Here is a 23,255-nt window from a genome sequence, read left to right on the forward strand (position 1 = left end):
CGAACGTTCGCCTTTTAGCCTTTTTCTTTTTCTGTAATTTTGGCCAGGGACCTAGATGTGAATACTTTATTTACAGTTTAGTCCCTGAACTTCAAACGATCATTACTTTTTACTCGTTAGTCCAAATGCAACGAAACCAACGCCCACGTCTTCGTTACGATCTCCTCAATCCAGTAAAACAACTTAAACATGTTTTTGAAAATTTTAAAATTTGAATTAGATCAGTTTTGAATTCAAACTTCGTTTAATCATAACTTGAGTTTCGTAGCTCCGTTTGAGTTGATTCTTTTTGCAAATCGAAGCTCTTGACCTAAACATTCTAATAAGGAAAAATTCACATAATTTTGGTACTGTTTGAAATTGTTTTATGTTGCAAGAGTTATTTGTTTGGTTTTGATGTTTTTCGAATCGACTTCTTCGATCTTTCTGATCTTTTGAGTGATTGCTTATGTGTGGTTACTATTGCTTACCTACGATAGATTGAACGGAGTGTGACGAGTAGATCTATCAAGAGTTTTGAGTGCGAATCATCTTCATCAACATTGCAGGCAAGTTCACACTTTGATCATACCCTTTATCACCCAGTTTTTATGCATTACTTCCAATCCTCAAACATTGCATGGTTAGGATATCATTAACATGTGGGTTGGGAAGTAGATGATGAGGTAGAACCTATTGCCATTTTATTATCAAACCCCTAGGAGTTACTTCTACGTTATGCTTATATCGCTATGCTATGCACGTAGACGTGGATTGGTTTGAGAGAATTCATGAAAGATGTGAGAGATTATTGTTAACTAAGGTTTAACTTTAGGTGGCTACTATAATACACATCTGGGTGGATTGGTTGGGGCACCCTGGGGATATACCAGTGGACTTGCCCGGACACCTGGGGACATACCAGTGTTGTCCTAGGAGATCCTGGGGTTGCCGTGTGATCATCCTATGGTTCGCCACCCAGGCTCAAAGGGATCATAAGATTATTCATGCTAGAAACTTCCGTGTGCAGCCACAAGCTATTATGGGCTCTAGCATAGTTGACTAAGTCGTGCAAACTCTTAGAGTGGTAGACTAGCAGATGTAGGGTATGTAGGTGGTACGGTCTACCCGATCATAAGGTGCTAGCGCTTCTGAAAGACTATGTCTCGGTCATCCATCTTCTCAAACACCATGTAGTGCGAGAAACCAAACGGAGGCGATCGAGTCTTGTGGGAAAAAGTGGGCAAACCTCTGCAGAGTGTATAAACTAATCATGATTAGCCGTGTCCCCGGCTATGGACATCTTGAGTATCTAGTACTTGGATTATCATGTGAATCTCATCATGTTACTTTAAATTAATTTTGTTGGGTTTAATGATGTTACTTAATTAGGATTGAGAATGCTGTCAACCATTCTCAATGTTCAACAATCACCATGGTAGTTAAATAAAATTTATTCCTTTGCAGTAGGGCAAAATTGGCTTTTCGCAAAAACCTTATAACCATAGAGCTTTTCCACCAGCCAAATATGCATGTAGTGATAGCCTTTATTCATCATTCTACATGGTGTGAATTTGCCAGTACATTCAATGTACTGACCCTTTGTGGCTGCAATGTCTCATGTTGCAGGATATCTTACGATGAGTAAGTGATAAGTTAGGGTTACGATTTCTACACTCAACTTTGCCGTTGGTGTTGATGGGAATCCACAACCTTGTTACTTACGCTATTTTGGATTGAGGTAATAGTATTTACGTTACTTTTACATGTGGTTTACCTCTGTTATAAATCCTCGAGTACTGTGTGTCAGCATACCAATCCAGGGATGACACTTAAGCACAGACACTTGATCCATTCGGGTCGGGTCGCTACACTATATAAAATTTTCCTTACCAAATTCCACCTACCAAAGGCGCTACACTCCCCGGCAACGGCGCCAGAAAAGAGTCTTGATGACCCACAAGTATAGGGGATCTATTGTGGTCCTTTCGATAAGTAAGAGTGTCGAACCCAACGAGGAGTAGATGGAAATGATAAGCGGTTTTCAGCAAGGTATTCTCTGCAAGTACTGAAATAAGTGGTAACAGATAGTTTTGTGACAAGATAAATTGTAACGAGCAACAAGTAACAAAAGTAAATAAAGTGCAGCAAGGTGGCCCAATCCTTTTTATAGCAAAGGACAAGCCGGAACAAACTCTTATAATAGGAAAAGCACTCCCGAGGACACATGGGAATGTTGTCAAGCTAGTTTTCATCACGTTCATATGATTCGTGTTCGATACTTTGATAATTTGATATGCGGGTGAACCGGTGCTTGGGTGTTGTTCTTACTTGAACAAGCATCCCACTTATGATTAACCTCTATTGCAAGCATCTGCAACTACAACAAAAGTATTAAGGTAAACCTAACCATAGCATGAAACATGTGGATCCAAATTAGCCCCTTACGAAGCAACGCATAAACTAGGGTTTAAGTTTCTGTCACTCTAGCAAACCATCATCTAGTTATTACTTCCCAATGCCTTCCTCTAGGCCCAAATAATGGTGAAGTGTTATGTAGTCGGCTTTCACATAAAACCACTAGAGGCTAGACAACATACATCTTATCAAAATATCAAACGAATACCAAATTCACATGACTACTAATAGCAAGACTTCTCCCTTGTCCTCAGGAACAAACGTAATTACTCACAAAGCATAGTCATGTTCATAATCAGAGGGGTAATAATATGCATATAGGATCTGAACATATGATCTTCCACCAAATAAACCAACTAGCATCAACTACAAGGAGTAATCAACACTACTAGCAACCTACTAGCACCAATCCCGGACTTTGAGACAAGAATTGGATACAAGAGATGAACTACGGTTTGGAGATGAGATGGTGCTGGTGAAGATGTTGATGGAGATTGCCCTCTCCCGTTGAGAGGAGCATTGGTGATGACGATGGTGATGATTTCCCCTCCCGGAGGGAAGTATCCCCAGCAGAACAGCTCTGCCGGAGCTCTAGATTGGTTCTGCCAAGGTTCCGCCTCTTGGAGGTTGAGTTTCATCCCGAGAGGTTCCCTCCGATTTTTTCTCATCGAAAGACTTCATATAGTAGAAGATGGACGTCTGGGAGCCACCAGGGGGCCCACGACGTAGGGGGCACGCCCTAGGGGGGCGCCCCCACCCTCGTGAGCAGGGTGTGGGCCCCCTGGCCTTCATCTTTGGCGAGGATTTTTCTTTATTTATTTAAGATGTTCCGTGGAGTTTCAGGACTTTTGGAGTTGCGCAGAATAGGTCTCTAATATTTGCTCCTTTTCCAGCCCAGAATTCCAGCTGTCGGCATTCTCCCTCCTTATGTAAACCTTGTAAAATACGAGAGAATAGCCATAAGTATTGTGACATAAAGTGAAATAACAGTCCATAATGCAATAAATATGGATATAAAAGCATGTTGCAAAATGGACGTATCAGGGTCCTTGGCGTCAAAGTATCCATTTATTTGAGATATTGCGAGGTTCGAATCACCACGCACCTCTAGGCGTTGAATGCCCATGGAGACTGCCATCCAGAGACTATGCAACATGGCCTCATATTCTGCTGCATTGTTGGAGTCTGTGTATAATATTTGGAGTACATATTGGACTGTATCTTCGATGGGGGATGTCAGGACGACGCCTACCCCTAGACCAGCCATCATCTTAGAGCCATCAAAGTGCATGATCCAATTGGAGTACGCGCCGTACTCTTTAGTGAGTTCGCCTTCTGTACATTCGGCGACGAAATCAGCCAGTACTTGTGACTTAATGGCTCGCCGTGGTTTGTATGTTATGTCGAACAGGAGGAGCTCAATAGCCCGTTTAGCAATCCGGCCCGTGGCATCGCGGTTATTTATTATGTCGTTGAGTGGTACTTCAGAGGCCACCGTAATTCAACACTCTTGAAAGTAGTGTCGGAATTTTCGGGATGCCATGAAGACCGTGTATGCTATCTTTTGATAATGTGGGTACCGTGATTTGCATGGAGTGAGGACAGTGGATACGTAGTATACCGGTTTTGAAGCGGGAACTTATGTCCATCCATCTCTCGTTCGACGACGAGCAATGCGCTTACAACTTGGTGTGTTGTCGCTATATATAACAACATTGGTTCACCGACATTTGGCGCGGCCAAGATTGGGTTGGTGGCCAAGACGGCTTTTATCTCTTCCAATCCGGCCGTGGCCACTCGAAGTGTTCAGTGCGTCGAAGAAGGCGATAAAGGGGTAGTGCCTTTTCTCCTAATCGGGAGATAAAGTGGCTTAAGGCAGCCACGCCTCTAGTTAATTTATGGATTTGCTTGAGGTCTGTTGGGATAGCCAACTGTGACAGAGCTCGGATTTTAACCGGATTTGCTTCAATTCCTCTACTGGAGACGATGAAGCCCAGGAGCTTTCTGGCGGGCATGCCGAAAACGCACTTTTCTGGATTGACCTTGATGTCATATGTTCGGAGATTGTCGAACGTGAGCCTCAAGTCGTCTATTGAGGATTCGACGTGTCTGGTTTTAATGACCACGTCGTCTACATATGCCTCCACTGTTTTGCCGATTTGTGTTTCCAGGCATGTCTGAATCATTTGTTGATAGGTTGCACCGGCGTTTTTGAGCCCTAAAGGCATGGTGTTATAACAGAAGGGGCCGTATGGAGTGATAAATGCCGTTGCGGCTTGATCGGACTCTGCCATCCTAATTTGATGGTATCCGGAGTATGCATCGAGGAAACACAATGAGTCGTGTCCTACGGTAGCGTCGATAATTTGATCGATGCGGGGGAGGAGGAAGGGATCCTTGGGGCAAGCCTTGTTAAGGTCCTTGAAACTCACACATAGGCGCCAGGATTTGTCCTTCTTTGGTACCATCACCACGTTTGCTAGCCAGTCCGGATGTTTTATTTCTCTAATGAATCCGGCCTCGAATAACTTGGCTAGCTCTTCTCCCATGGCTTATCGCTTAGGCTCAGAGAAACGCCGAAGAGTCTGCTTGACCGGCTTGAACCCCTTTATAATGTTAAGGCTATGCTCGGCCAGCCTGCGTGGGATTCCTGGCATGTCTGAAGGATGCCACGCGAAGATGTCCCAATTCTCGCGCAAGAACTCTCATAGTGCAGCGTCTGTTATGGGGTTTAGCTATGCCCCGATGGATGCTGTTTTTGTAGGGTCCATTGGGTGGTCCTGGAATTTGACTATTTCGTCCACTGGTTTAAAAGAGGTGGACTTGGGTCTTTTTTTCGAGTACCACATCGTCCTTGTCCACGGTGGAGCACAACGCAGTTAGTTCTTCGGCCGCAAGGGCTTCGGATAATGCCTCAAGGGCTAGTGCGGCGGTTTTATTTTCGGCGCGGAGTGCTATGTCCGGATCACTAGATAGAGTGATGATTCCATTGGGCCCGGGCATTTTGAGCTTCATGTACCTGTAATGGGGTATATCTTGGAAGATCGTGAATGCCTCCCGCCCTAAAAGGGCGTGGTATCCGCTACTGAACGGGGCCACATGGAATGTGATTTCTTCAGACCTATAATTCTCCGGCGTGCCGAATACCACATCTAGTGTGATTTTTCCCGTACATCGTGCCGCCCGACTAGGGATGATTCCTCTGAAGGTCGTGCTGCTTTGCTCAATGCGGCTCTTGTCTATTGCCATCTGGCTAAGAGTTTCCTCGTAGATGAGGTTTAATCTGCTGCCACCGTCCATGAGCACTTTAGTAAGCTGGAAGCCGTCCACAATTGGACTAAGGACCAAAGCGGCTGGTGCTCGGGCTGTTCGGAATTGAGGTTCGTCACTGTCGTTCCATGGATTTATTGCTGCAACGTGGCAGACTTTGGCAAGGCTGCGGAATGTTCGCTTGCACCTATTATTTGAGGCGAAGGTCTCGAAGACTGTCAATACTGTATTGTTATTTTCCACAGGATGGTGATCTGTTGTATTGTTGGTGAGGATATCCTCGCCGCTCTTAGCCACCTGCCGGAGTATCCAACATGCTCTAAGGTTGTGTGTTGGCATGGTATCCGTTGTACTGTGAATTTTGCATGGCCCATTGAGCCATCCCTCCAATACGGTTCCACGCCCTGTAGTGGGCTTTGGTTTCTTTGTAATTTGATCGGGTGACTTATGAGAGTACACCCTTTTAGTTCGGACAGGGGGTCTAGTGAGAGCCGGAGGATCCCAGAATTTTGTTTGGGTTTTCCAGGCGCTTTCCATTGCACAGTACTTCTGTACTATGGACGCCAAGTCAGCGAGGTGTGCTATGTCACGACGACTTATGGCGTTGAGGATTCCCTTGTCTGTGCAATTTTTGCAAAAGAATGAAATTGTGTCTTCCTCGCGACAGTCCTTGACCTTGCTTAATACAACGAGGAATCCGGCCCAATAGTGATGTACTGTCTCTTGGGGCTCTTGTCTAATGTGGGAAAGATCACTTATGTCTGGATGGGTGGGTAGATTTAGGTCCAAACCCTGACCCGATCTGAGGCCCAGGGGCGGAGGAGTTTCCCAGCTTAACAGTTCGGGCTCTGGGATGTTGCCCAATAGTTCTGGCCCGCTGTCTGATTCTAGGTTCAAAGCTTGGGCCACGTCCTCCCATGGACGGGTATCCGGCTTGGAGAGCTCGTAAATCCGGACATAGTCTGTCCTCAAAATAGAGGAAGCATCGCTACATTGCTCCTCCACCGCCGCTATCTGATGGGTGACCGGCGGAGAGTTAATCTCCCTTTGGTCGAGTTTAAGCCTGATCTGATCATAGTCCGTAGCGACTCCCAGGGTGGCGATGCGATCCAATATCTCGTTCAAGGAAGAGAGCTCTATTGGATCCATCTGCTCGGCGAATACCGAGCCGATGTGGAGGCTGTTTTTGATGACCCGAGAAGTCATCGTCGGTGCGACGGCCGAACGGGCGGTCATGACGAAGCTGTCACATCCCTAGCTTTTGGCAATGCACTATACTAGCCTCATGAGTGTCATCATGTTTAAGTTTCAAATGAACTTGAAATGGGGACTATTTAAACCCTAGCATTTAAAGGGATTCACTAGGTTCAACTAAAATATTGTCAGTGAATCCAAATGGCTTTCAAAAATGTTCATCATTTCTGGAAAATGCTAGAAGCAATAACCAGAGGTGTTGCACATTTTTCCATGACATATTGGCTCTGAATTAAATCATATAGTATTTTCATTTGGGCATATAAATGCTATTACATATTTTAAATGCTCAAATAATCATAAACTAAAATGTTTGTTGTTGGTTATATTCGAAATAGTGGCATTGAGCAGTTTCATGATTTTTTGATCTGTTTAAGTATTTTTAATAAAGCCCTAAAGACTACAGAATAATAGAAAACAGAAACTAAAATAGGAAAACCAGATAGAGAGACACTACCTGGGCCACTTACCCGGCGCCCCACCACGGCCCAACAGAGGCCCAGCCCACTGGCCTCTGCCAGTCATCACCAACCTCCCACCAGGAGGACAGCGCACGCGTGGCCGCCGCGCGCGAGCACACGCTCCGCCACCTCCTGCTTGCCGCTGAGCTTCCGGACGCCTTGGAGGCCGACACGCACCCCCTGGAACTCTCTCACTCTCTCCTGACCTCTTCCCCCTCCTCTTCTCTCTCCCTCTCTGCCCGAGCGAAGCTCCTCGCCGCCGTATGCCGTAGACGCAGCCTCCGTGCTCCCCTCGCCTCCCTGACGTGTCCACGAGCATAGCCACGCCTCCCTCGTCCTCCCTGTCCAGCCACGCCTCGCCGGAGGCCCTGCATCGACGCCATCTTCATCATCTTCGTCGCTGGCCGCCGGAGATCCCTCTCGCCGCCCTGCTCGCTCTAGTGCTTCCCCGAGCACGCCGAGGCCACCTCTGCACTCGCCGTGAGCTCCTCTACCGACCCCCTACTCCCATGTCCATTAGCTCATCGTAGCCCTCGTTTCCGTCGAGACCGAGACCTCACGGCTGTTGGGGAACGTTGCAGAAAACAAAAATTTTCTTACGGTTTCACCAAGATCCATCTATGAGTTCATCTAGCAATGAGTGATCGGATTGCATCTACATACCTTTGTAGATCATGCGCGGAAGCGTTCAAAGAACGGGGATGAGGAAGTCATACTCGACATGATCCAAATCACCAGAGATCCTAGCACCGAACGGACGGCACCTCCACGTTCAACACACGTGCGGTCAGCGTGACGTCTCCTCCTTGATCCAGCAAGGGGGGAGGAGAGGTTGATGAAGATCCAGCAGCACGACGGCGTGGTGGTGGATGCAGGGGTCACCGCAGCAGGGCTTCGCCGTTCTACTGCGAGAGGGAGAGGTGTAGCAGGGGAGAGGGAGGCGCCAAGACTCAAGGGTGCGGCTGCCCGAGCGAAGCTCCTCGCCGCCGTACGCCGTAGACGCAGCCTCCGTGCTCCCCTCGCCTCCCTGACGTGTCCACGAGCATAGCCACGCCTCCCTCGTCCTCCCTGTCCAGCCACGCCTCGCCGGAGGCCCTGCATCGACGCCATCTTCATCATCTTCTTCGCTGGCCGCCGGAGATCCCTCTCGCCGCCCTGCTCGCTCTAGTGCTTCCCCGAGCACGCCGAGGCCACCTCTGCACTCGCCGTGAGCTCCTCTACCGACCCCCTACTCCCATGTCCATTAGCTCATCGTAGCCCTCGTTTCCGTCGAGACCGAGACCTCACGGCTGTTGGGGAACGTTGCAGAAAACAAAAAATTTCCTACGGTTTCACCAAGATCCATCTATGAGTTCATCTAGCAATGAGTGATTGGATTGCATCTACATACCTTTGTAGATCATGCGCGGAAGTGTTCAAAGAACGGGGATGAGGAAGTCGTACTCGACGTGATCCAAATCACCGGAGATCCTAGCGCCGAACGGACGGCACCTCCATGTTCAACACACGTGCGGTCAGCGTGACGTCTCCTCCTTGATGCAGCAAGGGGGGAGGAGAGGTTGATGAAGATCCAGCAGCACGACGGCGTGGTGGTGGATGCAGGGGTCACCGCAGCAGGGCTTCGCCGTTCTACTGCGAGAGGGAGAGGTGTAGCAGGGGAGAGGGAGGCGCCAAGACTCAAGGGTGCGGCTGCCCCTCCCTCCCCCCCTTTATATAGGCTCCCCTAGGGGGCGCCGGCCCTAGGAGATGGGATCTCCTAGGGGGGGCGGCGGCCAAGGGTGGAGTGGCCCCCATGGCAAGTGGGGCGCCCCCCACCCTAGGGTTTCCAACCCTAGGCGCAGGGGGTGGGCAAAGGGGGGGCGAACCAGCCCACTATGGGCTGGTTCCCCCTCCCCACTTGTAACGCCCCGAACACACCCGCCCGTGGTCATTACTCCTGGCGGGATCTAGACTGGCCCCACAGATCAATACTAGTCTTTTCTGCGCACTTTGTCCTCACTCATGCGCACCCGGGAGCAACTTCCCGGTCGGTCACCCATCCTAACACTACTCCAAGCTGGGCACGCTTAACTTTGGAGTTCTGTCCGAATGGGCTACCGGAAAAGAAGGAATTCCTTATTGATATGAGTAGTCTATCATCCCTAATAAGCCAGGCCATCACATACACCCCCACTCAGAGGAACCGACGTCCTCGTTGGGCCACAGGAACATTCCCTCTTGGCACATACGTTTGTGCTTCCAGTCTAGTACATGTGTCATGCCGTGTGCCACGACGGGTCGCAACCGTCATGAACAACATGACCACGCACCTATCCGCAACCATCCGTCTAACCGCGAGGGTCGGCTCTGATACCAACTTGTAACACCCTCGATGCGACTATATCTCCCATGTGTCGAGGCACGACTTAGAGGCATAATCGCATTGAAGGCATATGTCGCAAATCAGGCAATCATCACAAACATCCCATGTAATATAGATAATAAAAGGGATAACATAGTTGGCTTACACTCGCCACGTTAATCAAGTACATTAATAACATTACATCATTCAAACACTCATGGCCCGACTACGGCGCCAAAATAAAAGAGAACCCAACGTGCGACACGCCCCAATCTCCCCCAACTGGGCACCACTACTGATCATCAGGAAAGGAAACATACTAACGTTGAGAGTCTTCGTCGAACTCCCACTTGAGCTCAAGCGCGTCTCCTGGAGCAGAATCATCAGGCCCTGCATCTGGTGTAATAGTAATCTGTGAGCGACAGGGACTCAGCAATCTCGCACCCTCGCGATCAAGACTATTTAAGCTTATAGGTTAGGCAAGGTAAATATATGTGGAGCTGCAGCAAGCGACTAGCATATACGGTGGCTAACTTATTCGCAAAAGAGAGTGAGAAGAGGAGGCAAAGCGCGAGCGAGAAACTAGAGAACAACCTGCGCAAACATTACTCCAACACCGTGTCCACTTCCCGGACTCCGCCGAGAAGAGGCCATCACGGTAACACACTCCGTTGATTCATTTTAATTTAAGTTAAGGTTCAAGTTATATACAACCAGACATTAACAAATTCCCATCTGCCCATAACCACGGGCACGGCTTTCGAAAGTTCAAATCCCTGCAGGGGAGTCCCAACTTAGCCCATGACAAGCTCTCACGGTCAACGAAGGAATAGACCTCCTCACGAGACGTTCCGATCAGACTCGGTACCTCAGTTCTTCAAGACATTTTGACAGGTTAAAACAAGACCAGCAACACTGCCCGAATGTGCCGACAAATCCCGATAGGAGCTGCACATATCTCGTTCTCAGGGCACACTCAGATAGGTCAAGCTACGAGTAAAACCAACCCTCGAGTTTCCCTGAGGTGGCCCCGCAGGCTGCCTGGTTCGGACCAACACTCAGAGGAGCACTGGCCCGGGGGGGGGGTTTAAAACAAGATGACCCTCGGGCTCCGGTAACCCAAGGGAAAAAGAGGCTAGGTGGCAAATGGTAAAACCAAGGTTGGGCATTTCTGGAAAAGCTTTAAACAAGGCGAACTATCAAGGGGTTCCCATTATAACCCAACCGCGTAAGGAACGCAAAATCTGGGAACATAACACCGATATGACGGAAACTAGGGAGGCAAGAGTGGAACAAAACACTAGGCGAGAGGCCAAGCCATCCACCCTTTACCAAGTATATAGATGCATTAAAATAACATGGCAATATAATGATATCCCAACAAGTAAATAAATGTTCCAACAAGGAACGGCCTCCAATCTTCACCTGCAACTAGCAACGCTATAAGAGGGGCTGAGCAAAGCGGTAACATAGCCAATAAACGGTTTGCTAGGACATGGTAGGTTAGAGGTTTGACATGGCAATTGGGAGGCTTGAAAGAAAAATGGTAGGCATCGTAGCAATGGCATAGCAAAAGAGCGAGCAATCTAGCATAGCAAAGATAGTAGTGATTTCGAGGGTATGACCATCTTGCCTGCAAAGTTGTCAGAGTTGACTGGATCCTCGAAAGCAAATTCAACGGGATCTTCGTTAGCGAACTCGTCTCCCGGCTCTACCCAAACAAGACAAACAAGCAACAAGGACACAATCAACCACGTGCAAGGATCAAACAATATGGTGCAATGATGATATGCTATGCGGGATGCGATGCGGGATGCATACGCAAGAGTTGACAAGGGATGCATGAACCTGGCCTCAACTTGGGAATCCAAGTGTGCCACTGGAAAGATAAGATGAAATCCCTTGAAAATGATATAAAGAACGTCGGAATCGGAGTTACGGTTTGGAAATGGCAAGCGATTCAAATATGACACCGGTCTGCGATTTACAGCAAGTAACCATCTAAATGCAATGAGACGAACATGCTACAACACCCAAACATGACAACAAAATACATGGAAGGGATGCATTCAAGATGCTTAACAAAAGTCTAGCACTGAGCTACTGCCAATTCATCCATTAACAGGTTCAAACAAGCATGATAATAATGCATATGGTAAACAAATCTCAGACTTAGTGAAATTAACACTTGTCTGGAATTTCAGATCAGATAGCCCTCTTTGGAGCAACAAAACTACATGCTACAGGACCTGAACAAGACAAAGTAAAACATGGCATGGAGCTACTCAAATAGCTTAACAAAAGTCCCTTAGTGACCTTGAGTCAAAAGGGATCAGAAAATATACTAACAAGCACGTGAACATAGCAAAAGCATAATCAGTTTTCAGACTGTGAAAACTGGCACATGCTGAAAACAGATCTCAAGTAGGCATGTAAACGAGCTCGATGCACTCACTACGATGCAAGTCATGATAAGATAAGCATACATCTATCAAGAACACACAAAATGCAAGCTAGACATGGCAAGAAAAATGGCATAGCATGCACGGATCAACTACAACAACATCGGCAAAATTGCAAAGTTGACAATGTGCCCAGATTCACAAAGTAGCAAAAGTAGAGCTCGATTGACTCAAGCTAGGGTGCTCCATAATTGCAAACAAAGACATGGATGGATAGAGCACTGCAAGATTAATAAAACATCCTTACTGATCATCCTCAAAAGAGGCATGGATCGCTCGTAAACAACATGAACATATGACAACATGAGATAAACAGCTCAAGGACTTAGTGGAAATGCTAAGTCCCTGAAATCAGAAATACCAAGTGCCTCACTTTGCAAGCTTCCACTAGTCACCACACACATCACAAAAATACATGGGTTGCACCTCTGGAGAGATGATAAAACCCTTAACAAAACATATGTAGAGCATCAGGGCATATCATGCACACAATAATCATGGCAAAAATGACAAAAAGCTAAATGGAGCAGCAGATCTGACAATTATCTCAAGTAGCCCTCTTCTAATAGCATTTCGGGCATCAAGATGAACTCAAATAAAAATGATGCAATGGAATGAGATGATGTACTCTCTGAGATGAACATTTTGATATGCTATATGCATGAATTGGAGCTATAGATGCAAAGTTACGGGGCTATGAACAGGAGCACTTGGACTAGAAAATCCGGGGACTTAGTAGAAAAATCAACCATCGGATCTAGGATTTCGGTGGCACGCAAGCCGAGGCGGCGGCACGCGCACTGTTCACCGGAGGCGGCGGTCGGAGTTGGAGAAGCCGGAGCTCGTCGCCGGCGTAGGAGGGAGAGGAGGTTGGGCGGCGCCTTCGGAGGAGAGCGGCGGCGAGGTTGCAGCGGCGAGGGGTGGCCGGATCCGGGCGCTCTCGCGCGGCGGTGCGGCGGGCAGTCGCCGGAGTGGCGCGGCGGCAGCGGTCACCGGTGATGGGCGGCGAGGCGGCTTCAGACGGAGGAGGGAGAAGACCCGGGCGGCGGCGGGGATCCCGAGCCGCGGGGGCCGGCCACGGGCCGAGCGGGCCCGTGCGGCGTTCAACGGTGATGTGGGGCACCCGCGCCACGTGGCGCGCCCCGGTTGGCGGCGGCGAGCAGCAGACAACGTCCGTCAGTGGGGGAAGTTTGTCCGGCGCGACAGGAGACGGATCTAGGGTTAGGGAAAGAGTGGTACTGCGGATTTTAGAGGGGGGTTGTCTATATAGGCATAGAGGGAGCTAGGAGAGTCCAAATGAGGTGCGGTTTTCGGCCATGCGATCATGATCAAACGCTCTAGATGATGGAGCAGAGTTAGGTGGGTTTTGGGCAAAATTGGAGGGGTTTTGGGCTGCAACACAAACGAGGCCTTCTCGGTCCCTCGGTTAACCATTGGAGTATCAAACGAAGTCCAAATGATATGAAACTTGACAGGCGGTCTACCGGTAGTAAACCAAGGCCGCTTGGCAAGTCTCGGTCCAATCCGGAAATGTTTAATCCCCACACATGGAAGAAAGCTAGAAATGACCACCGGAGGAGATCGAAGCGCCGGAATGCAAAACGGACAACGGGGAAAATGCTCGAATGCATGAGATGAACACGTATGCAAATGCAATGCACATGATGACATGATATGAGATGCATGACAATGATAAAAACACACGGAGACAAAGACCCGAACCCGAGAAAATAAAATAACTTAACGCCGAAAACGGCAAGAGTTGGAGTACAAATTGGGAATGTTACATCCGGGGTGTTACAACACTCCACCACTACGAAAGGATCTCGTCCCGAGATCTAGGACTGAAAGAACGCCGGGTACTCAGAACAGAGGTGATCCTCACGTTCCCAGGTAGCTTCACGGTCAGAATGGTGTGACCACTTGACTTTGAGAAATTTGATTGAGTTGTTGCGAGTCTTGCATTCAGTCTCTTCAAGAATAGCAACTGGGTGCTCACGGTAAGAGAGATCTTCTTGGAGCTCAATGTCCTCGAAGTTGACGGTACGGTCAGGAGTCTTGAAGCACTTTCGGAGCTGAGAGACATTGAACACATCATGAACATTTGCAAAGTTTGAAGGAAGCTCGAGTTGATAGGCGAGGTCGCCTCTCTTGCTGAAAATCTTGAAAGGTCCCACGTATCTGGGGGCAAGCTTCCCTTTGATACCGAAGCGACGAGTACCTTTCATAGGAGAGACACGGAGGTAAACATGATCTCCGGTCTCGAAAGCCAAATCACGGTGCTTACTATCATAGTAGCTCTTCTGACGGGATTGGGCTGCTTTGAGGTTATCACGAATGACTTTGCACATTTCCTCTGCCTCTGTGATTAAGTCATTACCCAAAAGCCGACGTTCACCGGTTTCAGACCAGTTGAGAGGTGTACAACACTTCCTGCCATACAGAATTTCAAATGGGGCCTTGCCCGAACTTGCTTGAAAACTGTTGTTGTAGGAGAATTCAGCATAAGGAAGACAATCCTCCCACTTCATGCCGAAGGAGATCACACAAGCCCTGAGCATATCTTCAAGATTCTGGTTGACACGCTCGACTTGACCGCTAGTTTGAGGATGGAAAGCTGTGCTGAAGCGGATGTTGGTGCCCATGGCCTTCTGAAAAGAATCCCAAAACTTGGAGGTAAAGATGCTGCCACGGTCTGAAGAGATCACCTCAGGAATACCGTGCAGAGAGACAATTCGAGAGGTATAGAGCTCCGCCAATTGAGCTGCAGTGATTGACTCTTTGATAGGCAGAAAGTCAGCCACTTTGGTGAGTTTGTCGATGACAACGAATATAGCATCATTGCCACACTTGGACTTTGGAAACCCAGTCACGAAGTCCATCTCAATGTGGTCAAACTTCCATTATGGAATGGCAAGAGGTTGGAGGAGACCAGCTAGCCTTTGGTGTTCTGCCTTCACTCTTCTGCAGACATCACATTCATTCACGAATTGAGTAATCTCGCGCTTCATTCGAGTCCACCAATAAGCCTGCTTAAGGTCCTGATACATCTTCGTGCTCCCAGGGTGAATGGAGAGGAGAGAATTGTGAGCCTCGTTCATGATCACTTTACGAAGTTCACCTTTGGGCACAACAATACGATCCTCGAAGAAGAGAGTATCCTTGTCATCAAGGCAGTAGCACTTGTACTTGGGTTGACTCTTGGCAATTCCAATCTTCACCTTTTTCACCATAGCATCAAGGAGCTGGGCTTGGCGAATCTGGTCTTCCAAGGTAGGGGAGACTTGAAGGTTGGCGAGGAAACCTTGAGGAACAACTTGCAGATTAAGTTTGCGGAAAGCTTCACAAAGCTCGGGTTGATAAGGCTTGAGAATCAGACTGTTACAATAAGCCTTTCTGCTCAATGCGTCAGCAATAACATTGGTCTTGCCTGGAGTATACTCGATACTCGGATTATACTCTTGAATCATTTCGACCCATCGAGTTTGCCTGAGGTTGAGATTAGGCTGGGTGAAGATGTACTTGAGACTCTTGTGATCAGTGAAAATGTCCACTTTTCTTCCCAATAGAAGATGTCTCCAAGTCAAAAGAGCATGCACAACTGCCGCCAACTCGAGATCATGAGTGGGGTAGTTCTTCTCATTGGGCTTCAACTGGCGAGATGTATAAGCAACAACTTTCTTCTCTTGCATCAAAACTGTGCCAAGACCTTGGAGAGAGGCATCATAAAAGACCTCATACGGCTTGGATTCATCAGGCGGAGTCAGAACTGGAGCAGTGATCAATTTCTCTTTCAAAGTGTTGAAAGCAATGTCACACTCCGGAGACCAAACGTACTTGACATGCTCCTGGAGAAGATTAGAGAGAGGCTTCGCGATCTTAGAAAAGTTTTCAATGAATCTTCGACAATAGCTTGCGAGACCGAGGAAGCTACGGAGTTGCTTCACGTTCTGAGGAGGTTCCCAATATAACCCAACCGTGTAAGGAACGCAAAATCCGGGAACATAACACCGATATGAAGGAAACTAGGGCGGCAAGAGTGGAACAAAACACTAGGAGAGAGGCCGAGCCTTCCACCCTTTACCAAGTATATAGATGCATTAAGATAACATAGCAATATAATGATATCCCAACAAGTAAATAAATGTTCCAACAAGGAACGGCCTCCAATCTTCACCTCCAACTAGCAACGCTATAAGAGGGGCTGAGCAAAGCGGTAACATAGCCAATCAATGGTTTGCTAGGACATGGTGGGTTAGAGGTTTGACATGGCAATTGGGAGGCTTGAAAGCAAAATGGTAGGCATCGTAGCAATGGCATAGCAAAAGAGCGAGCAATCTAGCATAGCAAAGATAGTAGTGATTTCGAGGGTATGACCATCTTGCCTGCAAAGTTGTCAGAGTTGACTGGATCCTAAAAAGCAAACTCAACGGACTCCTCATTAGCGAACTCGTCTCCCAGCTCTACCCAAACAAGACAAACAAGAAACAAGGACACAATCAACCACGTGCAAGGATCAAACAATATGGTGCAATGATGATATGCTATGCGGGATGCGATGCGGGATGCATATGCAAGAGTTGACAAGGGATGCATGAACCTGGCCTCAACATGGGAATCCAAGTGTGCCACTGGAAAGATAATATGAAATCGCTTGAAAACGATATAAAGAACACCAGAATCGGAGTTACGGTTTGGAAATGGCATGCGATTCAAATATGACACCGGTCTGCGATTTACAGCAAGTAGCCATCTAAATGCAATGAGACGAACATGCTACAGCACCCAAACATGACAAAAAAATACATGGAAGGGATGCATTCAAGTTGCTTAACAAAAGTCTATCATTGAGCTACGGCCAATTCATCCATTAACAGGTTCAAACAAGCATGATAAAAATGCATATGGTAAACAAATCTCAGACTTAGTGAAATTAACACTTGTCTGGAATTTCAGATCAGATAGCCCTCTTCGGAGCAACAAAACTACATACTACAGGACCTGAACAAGACAAAGTAAAACATGGCATGGAGCTACTCAAATAGCTTAACAAAAGTCCCTTAGTGACCTTGAGTCAAAAGGGATCAGAAAATATACTAACAAGCACGTGAACATAGCAAAAGCATAATCAGTTTTCAGACTTTGTGAAAACTGGCACATGCTGAAAACAGATCTCAAGTAGGCATGTAAACGAGCTCGATGCACTCACTACGTTGCAAGTCATGATAAGATAAGCATACATCTATCAAGAACACACAAAATGCAAGCTAGACATGGCAAGAACAATGGCATAGCATGCAAAGATCAACTACAACAACATCGGCAAAATTGCAAACAAGTTGACAATCTGCCCAGATTCACAAAGTAGCAAAACTAGAGCTCGATTGACTCAAGCTAGGGTGCTCCGTAATTGCAAACAAAGACATGGATGGATAGAGCAATGAAAGATTAATAAAACATTCTTACTGATCATCCTCAAAAGAGTCACGGATCGCTCGTAAACAACATGAACATATGACAACATGAGATAAACAGCTCAAGGACTTAGTGGAAATGCTAAGTCCCTGAAATCAGAAATACCAAGTGCCTCACTTTGCAAGCTTGCACTGGTCACGACACACATCACAAAAATACATGGGTTGCACCTCTGGAGAGATGACAGAACCCTTAACAAAACATATGTAGAGCATCAGGGCATATCATGCACACAATAATCATGGCAAAAATGACAAAAAGCTAAATGGAACAGCAGATCTGACAATTATCTAAAGTAGCCCTCTTCTAACAGCATTTCGGGCATCAAGATGAACTCAAATAAAAATGATGCAATGGAATAAAATGATGTACTCTCTGATATGAACATTTTGATATGCTATATGCATGAATTGGATCTACGGATGCAAAGTTACGGGGCTATGAACAGGAGCACTTGGACTAGAAAATCTGGGGACTTAGTAGAAAAATCAACCTCCGGATCTAGGATTTCGGTGGCACGCAAGCCGAGGCGGCGGCGCACGCACTGTTCACCGGAGGCGGCGGCCGGAGTTGGAGAAGCCGGAGCTCGTCGTCGGCGTAGGAGGGAGAGGAGGCCGGGCGGCGCCTTCGGAGGAGAGCAGCGGCGAGGTTGCAGCGGCGAGGGGCGGCCGGATCCGGGCGCTCTCGCGCGGCGGTGCGGCGGGCAGTCGCTGGAGTGGCGCGGCGGCAGCGGTCGCCGGCGATGGGCGGCGAGGCGGCTTCGGGCGAAGGAGGGAGAAGACCCGGGAGGCGGTGGGGATCCCGGGCCGCGGGGTCCGGCCACGGGCCGAGCGGGCCCGTGCGGCGTTCGGCGGTGATGTGGGGTGCCCGCGCCACGTGGCGCGCCCCAGTTGGCGGCGGCGAGCAGCAGACAACGTCCGTTGGTGGGGGAAGTTTGTCCGGTGCGACAGGAGACGGATCTAGGGTTAGGGAAAGAGTGGTACCACGAATTTTAGAGGGGGGTTGTCTATATAGGCATAGAGGGAGCTAGGAGAGTCCAAATGAGGTGCGGTTTTCAGCCACGCGATCGTGATCGAACGCTCTAGACGATGGAGCAGAGTTAGGTGGGTTGTGGGCCAAATTGGAGGGGTGTTGGGCTGCAACACACACGAGGCCTTCTCGGTCCCTCGGTTAACCATTGGAGTATCAAACGAAGTCCAAATGATACGAAACTTGACAGGCGGTCTACCGGTAGTAAACCAAGGCCGCTTGGCAAGTCTCGGTCCAATCCGGACATTTTTAATCCCCACACACGGAAGAAAGCTAGAAATGACCACCGGAGGAGAAGGAAGCGCCGGAATGCAAAACGGACAACGGGGAAATTGCTCGAATGCATGAGATGAACACGTATGCAAATGCAATGCACATGATGACATGATATGAGATGCATGACAACGATAGCAACACACGGAGACAAAGACCCGAACCCGAGAAAATAAAACAACTTAATGCCGAAAACGGCAAGAGTTGGAGTACAAATTGGGAAAGTTACATCTAGGGTGTTACAACACTCCATCACTACGAAAGGATCTCGTCCCGAGATCTAGGACTGAAAGAACGCCGGGTGCTCAGAACGGAGGTGATCCTCACGTTCCCAGGTAGCTTCATGGTCGGAATGGTGTGACCACTTGACTTTGAGAAATTTGATTGAGTTGTTGCGAGTCTTGCGTTCAGTCTCTTCAAGAATAGCAACTGGTGCTCACGATAAGAGAGATCTTCTTGGAGCTCAATGTCCTCGAAGTTGACGGTACTGTCAGGAGTCTTGAAGCAATTTCGGAGCTGATAGACATTGAACACATCATGAACATTTGCAAAGTTTGAAGGAAGCTGGAGTTGATAGGCGAGGTCGCCTCTCTTGTTGACAATCTTGAAAGGTCCCACGTATCTGGGGGCAAGCTTCCCTTTGATACCGAAGCGACGAGTACCTTTCATAGGAGAGACACGGAGGTAAACATGATCTCTGGTCTCGAAAGCCAAATCACGATGCTTACTATCATAGTAGCTCTTCTGACAGGATTGGGCTGCTTTGAGGTTATCTGGGGGCAAGCTTCCCTTTGATACCGAAGCGACGAGTACCTTTCATAGGAGAGACGCGGAGGTAAACATGATCTCCGATCTCGAAAGCCAAAGAACGTTAAACAAGTCAAAATTAGTAGAGAGGAAAACATGGAGAATTGTCTAATACCTTGATTAAGAACTTGAATAGTGAAGTAGTGATCAACATGTAAAGAAAAAAGTACTTCATGGGCCACTGCCAAGATCACACCTTCTTCCACATTGTCCGTCAGCTCAGCACCCACCGCCAACAGCTAGCCTTTTCCGTGTTTGTCGTTCTTTACCTTGGTTTGTTCAGTGGCTGAAAGTAAAGAATGTAAGAAATGAAAGTCTTCACAAATTTGGTACTCTCCTGTTAGCAGAAAAATGCAACACATGTGGGTTGTAAAGAACATATTTGAGTATAATGGAGTGTATTAGATAAAAAGGTAGATGCTAAACTTGGTAATTGAGGAAAATGAAAACACTAAAATACGGTTCAGTTTATTACTAGGCAACATCACATGCTAAGTAATAATTATCATTTCAAAAGCAAAAGGCACGTTCAACAATAAATATCAGTTTATTGAGAATATGGTTTCTGTTTAGTACTAAGGGTACTGAATTGATGTTCCAAACATCCAATGTGAAGCTAAGATTTCAAGGTTATCTCTTTATTTGTGGTCTCTGACATTGTCATATCTAAAATCTATTGTAATAACAGGAAGAAGCATATAGAAATGATGTAATAACAGGTAGAAGCATATAGGTTCAGTTCCGCCCTTTCACACTATAGACCAAATGTTAATTTCTGTAAAGGAACATGAAGCATATTGGGCTGATTGCACGGAATGGGAGCTATAAATGTTGGGTGCACAACCTTTCTTGAAATAGATATGACCAATATTTCCAGCAATTAAGAGAGTCATGTTTCATATTTGGGGTTACAAATCAATTGTCAACAAGAGATGCACTTCAAAGGATACAAATTAGACTTTATACATCACTTTTAAATGCAAAAACAAAATGGTGATGCAGGGTATTATCCCAAAGAATGAACAATTCTGTGGTACATAATCGCAAAAATCACACTCCAAAGATTGTACTTTACGTACCTAAAGTTGTACACCACAGTCCTACTAGAGAATCTGGATACTTGTTCCCATTGATGTCATAAACATAATAACCCTGCATATGTAGGTTAACATTGTATAAGAAAAACATAGATACATAGTTTACATCTATAGCATACTGTAATGAACATCTTAACTGCCATTTCCAATATCAAACGCTACATTGCATGAGAAGTAAACATATATAATGCTATAATTAGAGAGTCGCAACCTTAGATCTCTCAATAACCAACGGATGCACACCATTGCTCTGCCATCCAGCTGTGAATGGTGCCAACATGCCATGCCCCTTAAACCTGGGAAGGTCATACTATCAAAGTCAGTACTGGCTAGTAAACTGAGCTACTTCTTCTTCCCTACACTATCTCTCTTCTCCTTTCAAATAGAACCTGCCGTCCATCAAAATCCATGGCAGGGAAGAGCGGATCTTTCCTCAAACCACTGAAAATGAAATCCTTATGCTAGCTGGTGGTCAAATGTTCCTTTTCCCCTTCGATTAATCTCCTGTATTATCTAATTTCAGAACCCTAATTTGACCTCCTTGCCAATAATGGAGATGAGAGAGAACAAGGGTAGGAAGATCGGGAAGATTTGCAGCTTGCCTGTTGAGATCTGGAGGTACACGTGTCGCCGGTGGAGGAAGAAGAACGGCGGGCGGCTCCTCGGCAATGGACAGCGCAGCTGCTCCTCAACGGCGGGTGGTGGGCGGAGGATGCTCCTCTGTCGCGGACGGCGCTGCTGCTGATGCGGGCTGAGGGAGGAACGCCCAGGGTTTGAGATGCAGTGGCATGAGGGGACCAGCGTGCAGGCTTGGCCGGCGGCACGAAGGTCGTGGGTGCCGGCGCGGGCGCTTTAGGTTTAGGTCTCTGTGTTGTGTGTGGGCAGCAGCGAGAGGGAGGGGTGAGATTGGGGAACGATGATATTATTGGATTTGGGAAAAGTGGGTGTTTCACCTAGAGTGTCCACTGTTCTCATCCCGCACCATATAAGTATTTTGAATGGACCCACCTGAACAACCCCGACACTTTTTGTGTCCCTAAGAATCGGCGACACACAAACAATCAATAGAGTCTGTATGTGCCGACAGAAATTACGTCGGCACTTAGGCGGTGCTTTGGCGACAAATAATGTGTCATGTGCTTATATAACACTAACTCACTGTGTGTCGGTATACTTTGGCACAAAAAAAGTGTCGGCGATTCTCACTTCTACCAACAGATGCATGTCGTCTTTCTAGTGTCGTGGTGTAGTGGGGGCTGCGATCCCAATGGTGATCGAGCTAAACACCAGCCCCGCACTCCGCGAGACTCGTGACTCCAAGGAGCCGGACTCCTCTCCGGACTCCAAACCCTCCGCGCCCCTGCCGATCGAATCCGATTAGGCGCCGATCATGGAGTTTACTGCCGCGGACATCTTTCAGCACTCGCCTTTCAGCGATATTTTGAAGACACTAAAGTCTCTCTTTTTATCAGGAGAGCCCTGGCCGGACTACGGTCAGCAAGGTTGGGATATGGACGATGAAGAAATTCAAAGCCCACCCACCACCCACTTTGTAGCCACTGTCAACGATTTAACCGACATGCTCGACTTCGACTCCGAAGACATCGACAGTATGGACGCCGATGCAGGAGACGATGAAGAACCAGTGCCTATTGGGCCCTGGAAAGCCACCTCATCATATGACATATACATGGTGGACACCCCAAAAGAAGGAGATGGCGATGGAACAGTGGAGGATGACCCCTCCAAGAAACAGCCTAAGCGCCGGCGTCAACGGCGCCGCTGAAAATCCCGCCAAAGCAAATACGGTGATTCTAGCACGGGAGATAATAATACTCCGGAGAGTGCCGAAGAAAACCCCCTCCAGCAAGATTCAGCACAGGAGGATGGAGAAGCCAGCCCTCATGAGAGAGCGGCAGACAGAGAGGTCGAGGACGATAATTATATGCCTCCCTCCGAAGACGAGGCAAGCCTCGACGACGACGAATTCGTCGTGCCAGAGGATCCCGTCGAGCAAGAGCGTTTTCAACGCAGGCTTATGGCCACGGCAAGAAGCCTCAAGAAAAAACAGCAACAGCTTAGAGCTGATCAAGATTTGCTAGTCGATAAATGGACTGAAGTCCTTGCGGCCGAAGAGCATAAACTCGAACACCCCTCCAAGAGCTACCCAAAGCGCAGGTTGCTACCCTGATTATAGGAGAAAGCACTTAAACCTACATCACCAGCACTTGATACGGCCGACCGGCCACCTCGTGGCCGCGACAGAGAGGCCTCTCGGCCCTCCACTCAAGCCGCACCCCGTACCAAGGCATGGGAAAATGCGCCTGACCTGCGAGATATGTTGGAGGACAAGGCAAGGCAAACAAGATCGATCTACGGATCGCGTGGG

This window comes from Triticum urartu, chromosome 1 (genome assembly GCF_003073215.2).
Source record: "Triticum urartu cultivar G1812 chromosome 1, Tu2.1, whole genome shotgun sequence".
Taxonomy (NCBI): domain Eukaryota; kingdom Viridiplantae; phylum Streptophyta; class Magnoliopsida; order Poales; family Poaceae; genus Triticum; species Triticum urartu.